The sequence below is a fragment of the Ranitomeya imitator genome, chromosome 1 (assembly GCF_032444005.1).
Source record: "Ranitomeya imitator isolate aRanImi1 chromosome 1, aRanImi1.pri, whole genome shotgun sequence".
In the NCBI taxonomy this organism is placed as follows: domain Eukaryota; kingdom Metazoa; phylum Chordata; class Amphibia; order Anura; family Dendrobatidae; genus Ranitomeya; species Ranitomeya imitator.
The window spans coordinates 866,747,517-866,760,125 of NC_091282.1; the positions used below are offsets into that span (position 1 = coordinate 866,747,517).

A 12,609-nucleotide genomic window follows, 5' to 3' on the forward strand; every position below is an offset into this window, starting at 1 on the left:
GACATCAGATCTACGCACTGCTTGCTGCTAATGCTGCTCTTTTTAATAATGCAAGGGGAGATTCTACAAACAAACAAGACTGGAGCATTGGGAACACTTCTAAGGAACTGTCAGATATTGCTCCAATAAAATGGAGGAAAAAAAAAAAATCGGAAACTTTCTTTGCAAATTAAGAACCATGATCATGGCGCATGTAATAAATCATATGTACCGCATCTGCGTCCCCAAGCATCACTGGTAACACTGTCTACATGTGATACAGACTGGTTTTCTATGATATGCAGCTTGTACGGCTGGGGACCACTGAACACAGCCACCAGTCTTGGAACACAATGTTTCCACAGACATGATGTATGAGACTGTAGTGCAAGTGATGTGTGACAAAGCGGATGTTTGTGCACAGCGACATCTTGGACAGTCCCACTGTCAACAGTACGAACAACACGGCGCTGGCCTGCACACATTATCTTCCCTTTTCTTGAAATGACAAGTTGTCTTTCTGTGACTGCAATTTAAAGGGGGATCCTATACCTAAAATGTCCGTTATAAATATCTATTTTTATGCAATTTTGTAATTAGCTTTATTTGAAAATACTTTGTACTTCTCCAGATCTGGCTAATCCCTGAATGTGTCTTTTTCATTGTTACTTCCTGTGACGTATTGAGAGGATTCAAGTGTCATCAGGAGGCTGGGGCTGCACTCGCTTCCCAGCAGTGTCTATCACTCCGCCTGGAACAGGACGTCTTCACTTACTACAGATTCATTCATCGCCAGCCTATGAAGCTGTACTGGATCTATGGCGCTGACAGAAGCTGTAGGGGAAGTGACCACAGCGCCAGCAATCTGCTTCTTACTGTGAAAAGAGACGTCATCAGGGGATGGTTATAGAAGCTGGCTGAGTGTCAGGTGTGCCACCCACACAGCTTTTATCACTGCCCACAAACAAACTGTCATCAGGAGGCGGTGATAGAACCTGTGGAGCGGCACTGCTGGCACTGACTCTGCGTCTGCCACTGCCCACTAATGAATCAGCATTTGGGGGCAGCGCTACTGCTTTTATCACTGTCCCCGATAATGTCTTCTAACAGTAAGAGGTTGCAGCCTGTGAGGAGAGAAACAGAATGCCGCCTATGCTTCAGTCACTTTTTCCACAACTTCTTTCAGCGCCAGGAATTCAGGACCTCTTCCAAAGGCAGCAATAAAAGAAATTGGTTAAAGCAGCTCCGCCAGCTGATGACATCCTGTTCCAGGTGGGGTGACAGGATGGAGAAGCGACTGCAGCCCCAGCCTCCTGATGATACTTCGTTTGTCACCGGGAGTGAAGTAAAAACACATTTAGGGAAAAGTGTAGGCTATTTTATAATAAAGCAGATTCCAAAATTGCTTAGGGTTTAATGATCAGATAAATCTAAATGACATTTTAAGTATCGGACTACACCTTTGAAAAGTAATCATTTTCATTTTCATTTAATAAATCAATAGTACACATGAAAATAAGCAACTTCCTCCTAGACTGATCTAGTACTCTCAATTCCTGGGTAAAATCTTAGTCCAGTAAAAACAGATTTTCTCATTACTGAAATACTGTAGGTGACAGTCGCTGCTTTTAAATTCTATGGAGGGAGGAGCTAGAGGCAGAAACATTCTGCTGCAAGTTCTCCTGTAACCACAGTGTTAGAAGAGAGCCTGTAGAAAGCAGTTAGATAACCAAAGGGCCCAGTTCGGCCAAAAGAACTTCCACAGACGTCAGCAGAAAACAACCCAAAAATGTCACCAGTATGTGCACTGGCTGAAGAGTCCGCTGGGTTTGTGCGGCCCGTGCTATGTAAATGCACAATCATATATCACAGATATATAAATTCCTTTAATAAATGGTAATATAGAATTATATACGGTACATAGGTGACTGCAGCTATGCAGGAAGGTTGTCTAAGGCTATGTGCGTGCAGGACGCCAGCAGTGGAAAAGTCTGCAGTAAAATTGGAAACATTTTACAGAAGTGACGCAGTTTAGGAGGGTGCACATTGCGTTTGTGGCCACTCTCTGTGTATATGCTCAGGAGGTATGCCCCCAACAGTGGCCACCATCAGGATGGGTGCAGAAATATCTGTCCACCATAGGGACCCATTATAAAGAAATATATAGCGTTTCTTTTCGCTAGCCCTCTGTATAGAAAAGAGCATGCCTGCCAGACAGAACACAGTACTGGCCTCTGTGAATGAGGACCTATGGCATCGCTGCAGAATCAGCCGGTAACAGCTCCCCGGTGTATACCGTGGGTTAAGTGCACAGATGCAGCGTGAACATTTCACACTTTGCTTGGCTAAGGGTGAATGTGCGGTGACAGATCCTTTCGAATCCACAGACAATTTTCTTAAAATCTCATACACAGTGACACATTGAAAATTCATTGCACGTGCGCGCCTTCGCTCCAGACCCTTAGGGTACGTTCACATGATGAGGATTTGCTTGTGGGAAGTTCTGCAACTGCCCCATTCAGATAACAGGAGCACATTTCCAGCTGCAGAACTTTCTGTAACAAAATCAGCACATAAGCAAAGAGTGAACAGGGCTATGATGAGTAAAGTTTTTAAAGGGACTATCACCAGATTTTTGCTACCCCAACTGAAAGCAGCATGATATAGGGGCTCAGCCCCTGATTGCAGCGATGTATCACTTACTGGGCTGCATGGTGATTAGAAATGGTTTTATATGCTGCAGATCTACCAGTTCCCTGAATGCAAAGCTCTATATAATCCCATGCACACCGCTGATTTACAGATATATTTGTATACTGTGCATAGGCAGAAAGCTGCAAATCAGTAGTAGTGGATTGGATATACAGAACTCATTAATATAGAGAACTACAAAGAAGTAGATTTACTAGTCCTCTAGTGATAATCTGCTGCTGATAAAACAGTGATGTTATGAGAACTACAGCAAGCAGCTCAGTAAGTGACACATTGCTGGAATCATGGTCTCTGCCCCTACATTATGCTGCTCTCAGATTAGGTGAAAACCCATGGTGATAAATTCCTTTTACAGCATTCATGTGGATATGTTTCTTTGCAGGAAACACATAACTAACTACTTAGCTGGGCTCCTGTAATGCAATGTCATCTTCCGCACTGTATTCCGGGTCATTTAAAAGAACACTAGAGTCATTTTCATAGGAAGCCATTTGTATGGTTTAGAGCGTAGGATGAAACAAAAAAAACAGTCCAAGAGCCAGAAGGAAATCTGACACAACCATACAAACTGCATTCCCTTGGTCACATTCAAGTTCAAAAATGCACATTTACAGTGATATAATCTACATTCAAGATATAGCTATACATTCTGTAAAAAAATACAATATTGCACAATATTACTTTTTCTGGTGCTTGGATTTCTCTTTTCTTTATTATCACAGTGTACAACCTGCTAGAAAGAAATAAAGGGGTTATCCAGGACTATTTTATTTTTTCACTATGGGCGTAAGAACTAACAGGCAGGTAGTTGCTATCTACCTGCGTGTTCTACCCGACGCCAGCTTAGAGTATTCTCCAATCGCTTGTTCCGGAAATTCTGCTGCTTCATGTCACAGAGCAGCTCTTTCTCTTCCGGACTGCTCTGTTGACAGGGCGTGATGGCCACAATCATGCTGACTGACAGCCAGCTTCCCACAGTTAGGCAGCGGGAAGCCGGCTGCCAAACAGCAAGACATTGGCAGTCATGCCCCATCAACAGAGCAGAGCGGAAGAGAAACTGCTGCTCTATCAACGTGATGTCAGCAGAAGTCACAGAATCGCCGGCGGGAGCGGTCTGTGACCACTCTGAGCCTACAGAGAACAGCACCAGGCAGAACAGGCAAGTAGTTAGCAACTACCTGCCTGTTAGTTCTTAGACCAATAGTAAAAAATAAATGAGTCTTGGATAGCCCCTTTAACAATTTGTAATCTGTACTCTATTGAGAAGGAAGGAAGATAAGTGGAAGCAGAAGCTTAGGGCTAAGGCTAGATTCACATATCCTTATAAAACGTCTCTGTGTGGTTTCATTTTTTTTTTTTATCGGGTAAGGGTCGATTTCACATTTCACATGTATGTGTGAATGGAACCTAAAAGAGGAGGGACTGCCCAGCTCTAGCTTCAGTTGGATCTTTTAGGCTGTGGTTACAGCTGTCTAACCACTTAAAGGGAACCCTCTCACCACAAAAAAACTATTTTAACCTGCAAATATGGGGCTAATCTGCAGGTTAATAGTGTTACTAATAACCTGCCCGACACCTGGACTTAGCCAAAAGCTGTGGTGAGAAAATTACCTTTATTCCCCGCAGCAGTGTTCAGGTTTCAGTCACAGCTCTGAAAGTAACCGTACCCTGACTGACAGCACCACCACCGCTCTCAATTCTCAGAGCCGTGACTGAACCAGCGACGTCACTGCCCGCCATGACTGAAACCCGAACGCTGCCCGGGGGAATAAAGTTCATTTTCTCTCGGCAGTGTTAGGCTATGTGTGGGCACCGGGCAGGTTAGTAACACTAGTAACCTGCTGATTAACCCCATATCTGCAGGTTAATAGCGTTTTTTTCTAGTGACAGGTTCCCTTTAAAAGGGTTTTCCACTACTAGGACAAGCCCATCTTGATCTAATGGGTTGGTCCTAATAAAATTTAAAAAAAAAAACTATAGTCACCTCCTGTGTCGGCGCCATTCCAACACTCACGTCCCGGGGCTCTCGTGCAGTTATTGTGACACGTGACCTCAGCGCCCAATCAGCTCTGGTGTCACTGTCCTCGCACAGGAGCCCCGGGACCGCGAGTGCTGATACCGCGGGAACAGTGCCGACACGGGAGGAGAGTATAACGTTTTTTTTTTCTAGTGTACAACTCCTTTAAAGTAATTAAATAACTTGAGAATACCCCTTTTAGAACACCAGCATACTACTCAAACAAATGTTATATTGGTGGGAACGGTTATAATGCTGCCAATTGGCTGACAGGGGTCATCTGGTGCTGCGGAGGACTTCACCGATAGTACCCCATGCTTGTTCTCAGCCCATCTGGAGCACTGACAGATCATCGACTGGATTCATTATTGCAGTTGTATCTGTTTCTTGTCAAGTTTTGAGTCTTTCAAAAAAAATTTAATTTCCACCAAATTCATCATTATATGTGCGCTATTTTTAAAGTCTCTTTTTATATGTGTTCGGTTTTTAGTTTGCTCCTGTCGGGGGGTTTCCAGATATTCTCACCTGATCCATTTTGTAACTTTTCAAAAAGACGCAAAATTTGTAGCAAATGTACACCAGTTCTAACGATTTTCTGTCTGCCAGAGTTTTTTGCAGCATTTTGGGAAATCATGTGAGTTTTTGCTCTAAAAGTTGCAAAAATGGTTAAAGAAAAAAAATTAAAAAAACGACTTTGGACTTTGCACAAAATTTGTGAACTGTGTGAGCCATTTTCACTGACTTAATAATAAACATCAATGAAAATCACAAAATTAAAAAAGAAATGGGACTTAAAAAAAAAAAAGACATGATGAATCGGACCCCATGTTTTCCTTCAATGTAGTGTTTGCAACCTATCATCAAGGTGATGAGTTCATTTTATTGAGTCTTCCAAAGAGACACGTTTCCTGCTTTACATTAGGAATCACTGCACCATATTTTCCTCATTTCTCCATAGGTGATAAGTTTATCATGAAGACACATTGCTCACCATCACTGTAAATCTATTTTTAGTTCATTTAAGTTCCCTACAAAGGAATAGGCTTTTTCTTGGCACTCACTAGCATCTGCAGCAGCACTGCTCCCCCTCCTCCTACTCATCATCATCATCATCATCGCAGCCTGAAGACCTGGAGTGGATCTCCTTCCTTGCTGCATTGCTTGCAATTACTGGCAATCATTTTCTCCAGAACGTACCAAAGGTTCTCCCGTTTCTAATAAAAATGGCCAATAAGTAACCTAAAATCAAAGGACCTTTTATTACTTGTTTGCGCACCTTGAAGATAAGTGGCAGAATGGGACACTTTTATAATAGATTTTTATTCGTATAGAGCCAACATGTTTCGCAGCGCTTTACAATTCAGATTGGACGCATACAAATAAAATAAGACATTACAGAGTAACACATAATTCAACAGATACCAACAGGAATGAGATCCCTGTTCACAAGTTTACAATGTATGACAAAATAATACAGGTACAAAGCGCATGTGAGGGAATAATCTGTTATATCAGTGAGTTGATAGGCCTGTTTAAATTGATGTGTTTTTAGGGCCTTTAAGGGTATGTGCACACGCTGCGGATTTTGCTGCGGATCCGCAGCGGGTTCCCATGAGTTTACAGTACCATGTTAACCTATGGGAAACGAAATCCGCAGTGCACATGCTGCGGAAAAACCCACGCGGAAACGCAATGGTTTACATTCCGCAGCATGTCAATTCTTTGTGCGGATTCCGCTGCGGTTTTACACCTGCTCCAATAGAAAACTGCAGGTGTAAAGCCGCAGCGGAATCCACAGTAGAAACCGCGATAAATCAGCAGGAAAAACCGCAGCGGTTTTGCACTGCAGTTTTTCCAAATCCGCTGCGGAAAAATCCGCAGTCCTACAGAATACGTGTGCACATACCCTTAGTCGTGCATTCCAGAAAACTGGTGTAGCATAAGAGAAGTCCTACAGATAGAAGTGGGAGGTTCGGGTTATAAAAGATGCTAGTCATAGGCATTAGTGCAATAGAGAATAGTGTGGTAGACAGAGATGAAGGATGGTACAGAACTGTGGAGAGCTATGTGGGTGACAGTGATAAGTTTATATTGTACTGCGTAGAGGATGGACAACCAGTGCAATGACAGCACAGGGTAGGGTCATCAGTGTAGCAGTTGGACAGACATACAGTACAGAAAATAAGTATTTGATACACTGCTGATTTTCCAAGTTTTCTCACTTACAAAGAATAAAGAGGTCTGTAATTTTTATCGTAGGCACAGAGAGACAGAATCTTAAAAAAAATCCAGAAAATCATATTGTATGATTTTTACATAATTAATTTGCATTTTATTGTATGAAATGCGGTATTTTATACAATAGAAAAAACAGAACTTAATATTTGGTATAGAAACCTCTGCTTACAATTACAGAGGTCAGACGTTTCCTGTAGTTTTTTTTCCAAATTTGCACACTCTGCAGCAGGAATTTTGGCCCACTCATTCATACAGATCTTCTCCTGATCCTTCAGGCTTTGGGCCTGTCGCTGGGCAACATTGAGCTTCAGCTCCCTACAAAGATTTTGTAATTCAGGTCTGGAAACTGGCAAGGCCTCTCGAGGACCTTGAAATTCTTCTTACGGCACCACTCCTTAGTTGTCCTGGCTGTGTGTTTCGGGTCATTGTCATGCTGGAAGACCCAGTCACGAACCATCTTCAACGCTCTTACTGAGGGAACGAGGTTGTTGGCCTAAATCTCACGATACATGACCCATCCACACTCTTTTCAATATGATGCAGTCCTCCTGTTGCCTTTACAGAAAAGCAACCCCAAAGTATGATGTTTCCCCACCACGATCGATGGTTGGGACTGTGTTCTTGGGGTTGTACTCAACCTTCTTCTTTCTACAAACACAGCGAGTGGAGTTGATAACAAAAAGGTCTATTTTAGTCTCTTCTGACCATATGACCTTCTCCCATGCCTCCTCTGAATCATCCAGATGGTCATTGGCAAACTTCAAATGAGCCTGGACATGTGCTGGCGTGAGCAGGCGGACCTTGCATGCCCTGCAGGATTTTAATCCATGACGGCATAGTGTGTTACTGATTGTATTGTTTGAGACTGTGGTCCCAGCTCTCTTCAGGTCATTAACCAGGTCCTCCCATGTAGTTCTGGGCAGATTCCTGACCTTTCTCAGAATCATCCTTACCCCATGAAGCAAGATCTTGTATGGAGCCCCAGACCGAGGAAGATTGACAGTCATCTTGTGTTTTTTCCATTTTCTAATAATGCCAAAAGTTGTTTTCTAACCAAGTTGCTTGCATATTGTCCTGTAGCCCATCCCAGTCTTGTGCAGATCTACAATTTTGTCCCTGGTGTCCTTAGTCAGCTCTTTGGTCTTGGCCATTGTGGAGGTTGGAGAGTAACGGAGTGTGTTGACAGATGTCTTATACTAGTAACCAGTTCAGCCAGGTGCAATTAATACAGATAAATAGTGCAGCGTAGGACGACTTCTTTAACCCCTTCATGACCTTGGGATTTTTCATTTTTCCATGTTCGTTTTTCACTCCCCTCCTTCCCAGAGCCATAACTTTTTTATTTTTCCATCAATTTGGCCATGTGAGGGCTTATTTTTTGCGGGACGAGTTGTACTTTTGAACATCATTGGTTTAAGCATGTCGTGTACTATAAAACGGGAAAAAAAATTCCAAGTGCGGTGAAATTGCAAAAAAAGTGCAATCCCACACTTGTTTTTTGTTTGGCTTTTTTTCTAGGTTCACTAAATGCTAAGACTGACCTGACATTATGTTTCTCCAGGTCAGTACGAGTTCATAGACCCCTAACATCACTAGGCTATTTTTTACCTAAGTGGTGAAAAAAAATTCCAAACTTTGCTAAAAAAAAAAATTGCGTCATTTTCCGATACTCGTAGCGTCTCCATTTTTCATGATCTGGGGTCGGTTGAAGGCTTATTTTTTGAGTGCCGAGATAACGTTTTTAATGATAGCATTTTGGTGCAGATACGTTCTTTTGATTGCCCGTTATTGCATTTTAATGCAATGTCGCGGCGACCAAAAAAAGTAATTCTGGCGTTTCGAATTTTTTTCTCTCTACGCCGTTTAGCGATCAGGTTAATGCTTTTTTTAATTGATAGATTGGGCGATTCTGAACGCAGAGATACCAAATATGTGTAGATTTGAATTTTTTTTTATTGATTTATTTTGATTGGGGCGAAAAGGGGGCTGATTTAAACTTTTATTTTTTTCATTTTTTTTAACTTTTTTTTTTTCACTTTTGCCATGCGTCAATAGCCTCCACGGGAGGCTAGAAGCAGGCACAGCACGATTGGCTCTGCTACATAGCAGCGATCTGCTGTTCGCTGCTATGTAGCAGAAAATCAGGTGTGCTGTGAGCGCCGACCACAGGGTGGCGCTCACAGCTACCGGCGATCAGTAACCATAGAGGTATCAAGGACCTCTATGGTTACAAGGTACAAGCATCGCCGACCTCCGATCATGTGACGGGGGTCGGCGATGCCGTCATTTCCGGCCGCCCAGCCGGATGCGGTAGTTAAATGCCGCTGTCGGCGTTTGACAGCAGCATTTAACTAGTTAATAGGTGCGGGCAGATCGCGATTCTGCCCGCGCCTATTACGGGCACATGTCAGCTGTTCAAAACAGCTGACATGTTCCGGCTTTGATGCGGGCTCACCGCCGCAGCCCGCATCAAAGAGGGGCTTCTGACCTCGGACGTACTATCCCGTCCGAGGTCAGAAAGGGGTTAAAGGGAACCTGTCACCCCCAAAATCGAAGGTCAGCTAAGCCCACCAGCATCAGGGGCTAATCTACAGCATTCCAGAATGCTGTAGATAAGCCCCCGATGTATCCTAAAAGATGAAAAAAAGAGGTTACATTATACTCACCCAGGGGCGGTCCCGGTACGATGGGTGTCGCGGTCTGCTGCCTCCCATCTTCTTACGATGACGTCCTCTTCTTGTATTCACGCTGCGACTCCGGCACAGGCATACTTTGTCTGCCCTGTTGAGAGCAGAGCAAAGTACTGCAGTGCGCAGGCAAAGGTCAGAGAGGCCCGGCGCCTGCGCACTGCAGTACTTTGCTCTGCCGCAGAATGAAGACAAGAAGAGGATGTCATCTGATGAACATAGGAGGTGCCGGACCAGAACGCCCCTGGGTGAGTATAATATAACCTCTTTTTCTCATCTTTTAGGATACATCGGGGGCTTATCTACAGCATTACAGAATGCTGTAGATAAGCCCCTGATGCTGGTGGGCTTAGCTCATCTTCGATTTTGGGGGTGACAGGTTCCCTTTAAGAAAAACTAACAGGTCTGTGAAAGCCAGAATTCTTGTTGGTTGGTAGGTGATCAAATACTTATTTCATGCAATAAAATCCAATTAAATTATTTACAAATCACACAATGTGATTTTCTGATTTTTAGCTTTAAATTCTGTCTCTCACAGTTGAATTGTACCTACAATGAAAATTGCATACTTCTCCATTCTTTGTAGGTGGGAAAACTTGCAAAATCGGCAGTGTATAAAATAATTATTTTCTCCACTGTACAATCCAGGCTGCTGCATTCAGGATTGATTAAAGAAGGAAGACTTTAGTAAGAGGGAGACCGATTAGTAGAGAGTTGCAGTAGGTTAGGCGAAAAGTAATCAAAGCAACACTAAGGGTTTTTGCAGAGTCAAAGGTAAGAAAAGATCGAATTCTAGATATGTTTCTGAGGTGCAGATGACATAAGTGTCGGAGTGATTGGATATAAAGAGTGAACAAAAGATCTAAATCAAATGTAACCCGATGACAGTGGGCGTGCTGCTTGGGAGTTACAGTAAAACCATACATGGAAATGGCAATATTGGGTTTTGTTTAAATGGAGAGGCAGTATACATGCTGCTCAAATCATTCCCTATGGGACTACCGAGCACTGCATTCAATCCCATAGAGAATGGAGCAGTGGTCGGGCATTTTCACTGGGACTCCATTCTAATGGGAACCCAGTGAGGGCCGATAAGTGCAAATCCCAGTGGTTGGACCCACACCAGTCAATAAGTTATCACTTAACCATAAAATAGATGATAACTTGCTTTCACCGGACAACTCCATTAGTAAAAGAAAAACTCAGTACCCAAAAATGACACCATTCTAAAAACTGCACCCCTCTAGGTGTCCAGAAACACATTCAAGAAGTTAATTAACCGTTCAGTTGATTCATGAGAACTGAAGCAATGTGGGAGGAAAAAAATGAATATTTAACTTTTTTCACAAAAAATTTACTTTAGACCCAAACTTTTTTATTTTCACAAGAGAATCAAGAGAAAATGGATGCCAAAATTTGTTGTGCAATTTCTCCTGAGTACGCTGATACCCCATATGTGGGGGAAAAACGAATGTTTGGGCACGCGGCAGGGCTCGGAAGGGATATAGCGACGTTTGACTTTTTGAACACAAAATTGGCTGGAATCAAGAGCGGACAGATGTGACTAAACAGTGGAAACCCCCAACAAGTGACCCCATTTTGGAAACCACACCCCTCAAGCATTTTACCGAGTGGTATAGTGAGCATTTGGACCCCACAGGTATAACACAGAATTTGATTACATTTGGTTGTCATAATAAATATGTCGTCAGAGTTGAGCGCAAATGCATTGAGTGCTCGGGTATGCACCAAGTATCGCGGGTGCTCAAGTGGCATGCTCGAGTCCCTCCCGCATGTTTCGCGGCTGTTAAGACACAAAAAAAATGCGGGGATCCAAGTTGAAAGCACTGGCGCTCAACACTAGCCGTCATAACATTATTTTTTTTCACTGTTGGAAAAACCCCAATTCTAACTCCAACCCTAAATGCAAAGAAAGGAAAAAATTTTATTTTATAATTTTTATCTAACTAAGGGGGTGACATAGGGGTATTTGATTTACTATTTTTTTTATCACTGTGATAAACCCTATCACAGTGATCAAATGTAACCAATAGGAAAAATTCCCTATTGTTGGCGGGTAGCGGCCTACAGAACTCGGTGGGCGCACTGCGTATGCACCCGATATTTTTTTCCAGGAAGACGACATGGAGGGCATAGCTCTCCTCTCTGATATTTTAGATCATATCAGAGGAGAGAGAAATTAATTTTAAATCTGACTTTTTTTTGTGATCGCTATTTTCACTATATCACTATACTCTTATTTCTCAGCGCGGTTAAAAAGCAGCGCTGAGGAATAAATACTCTCAACTACTGTCGGTAAAAGGTGTATCGGCGGTTGTTAAGGGGTTAAAAGAGTTGCCTCAACAGAACAATCCCTCTTTACTTGTCCTGGTAGGGCACATTTATGTCATAGAAGGTGGTCCTCACCTTGTGACAGCTACCACCTCAATTAGACTTTTGCTCTGAGCATGAATTTAAAGGTTTAGCTTTTAATATTATATTCTCTTAGAAATGGCAATTTACAGTTTACATCAGGAAAACCGGATGGCAGATTTTGCAATGATCAGCTCACCGCCAAACTAAAAAACTATGATAAATTGTTAAGATTTAAAGTGGTACATGTCTATAGAATTATGCAAAAAATTGTGTACAGGATTGGGTCAAACTTAATTGCTTTGGACAGCACCTTATCGCCTCTGGTATTTACTAGGCAAAGCGAATTCAGGTCGCCGGACCGGAACACAGAGATTATTTTTGCTCAACTTTATATACAGCCCATAATTCTGAATTCACTTTCAGCTGTAAAGTGAAGACAATTACAGTAGTCATAAAAATTGTACAAGGTTGAAAAACATTGCAGACACCAAATATTTTTACAGACAGGGAAAAAAATGGTATATTTTTATGGATGGTCCAAGAATTTCCAGACAATTGGCAACAAGCCTGTGTAAACAATGAAGAGGACTTGGTGTTCAC

The 12,609-nt window shown here is 42.6% G+C and overlaps 2 protein-coding genes across 5 annotated transcripts in view; one reads left to right on the forward strand and one right to left on the reverse strand.

Moving 5' to 3' along the window:
* Positions 1–12,609, reverse strand: part of PSD3 (pleckstrin and Sec7 domain containing 3) — an 835,030-nt gene that overhangs the window by 583,235 nt on the left and 239,186 nt on the right. The gene's annotated exons all lie outside the window — the stretch shown is intronic.
* LOC138651873 (uncharacterized) overlaps positions 1–12,609 on the forward strand; it is a 38,343-nt gene that overhangs the window by 761 nt on the left and 24,973 nt on the right. The window lies entirely within an intron of this gene.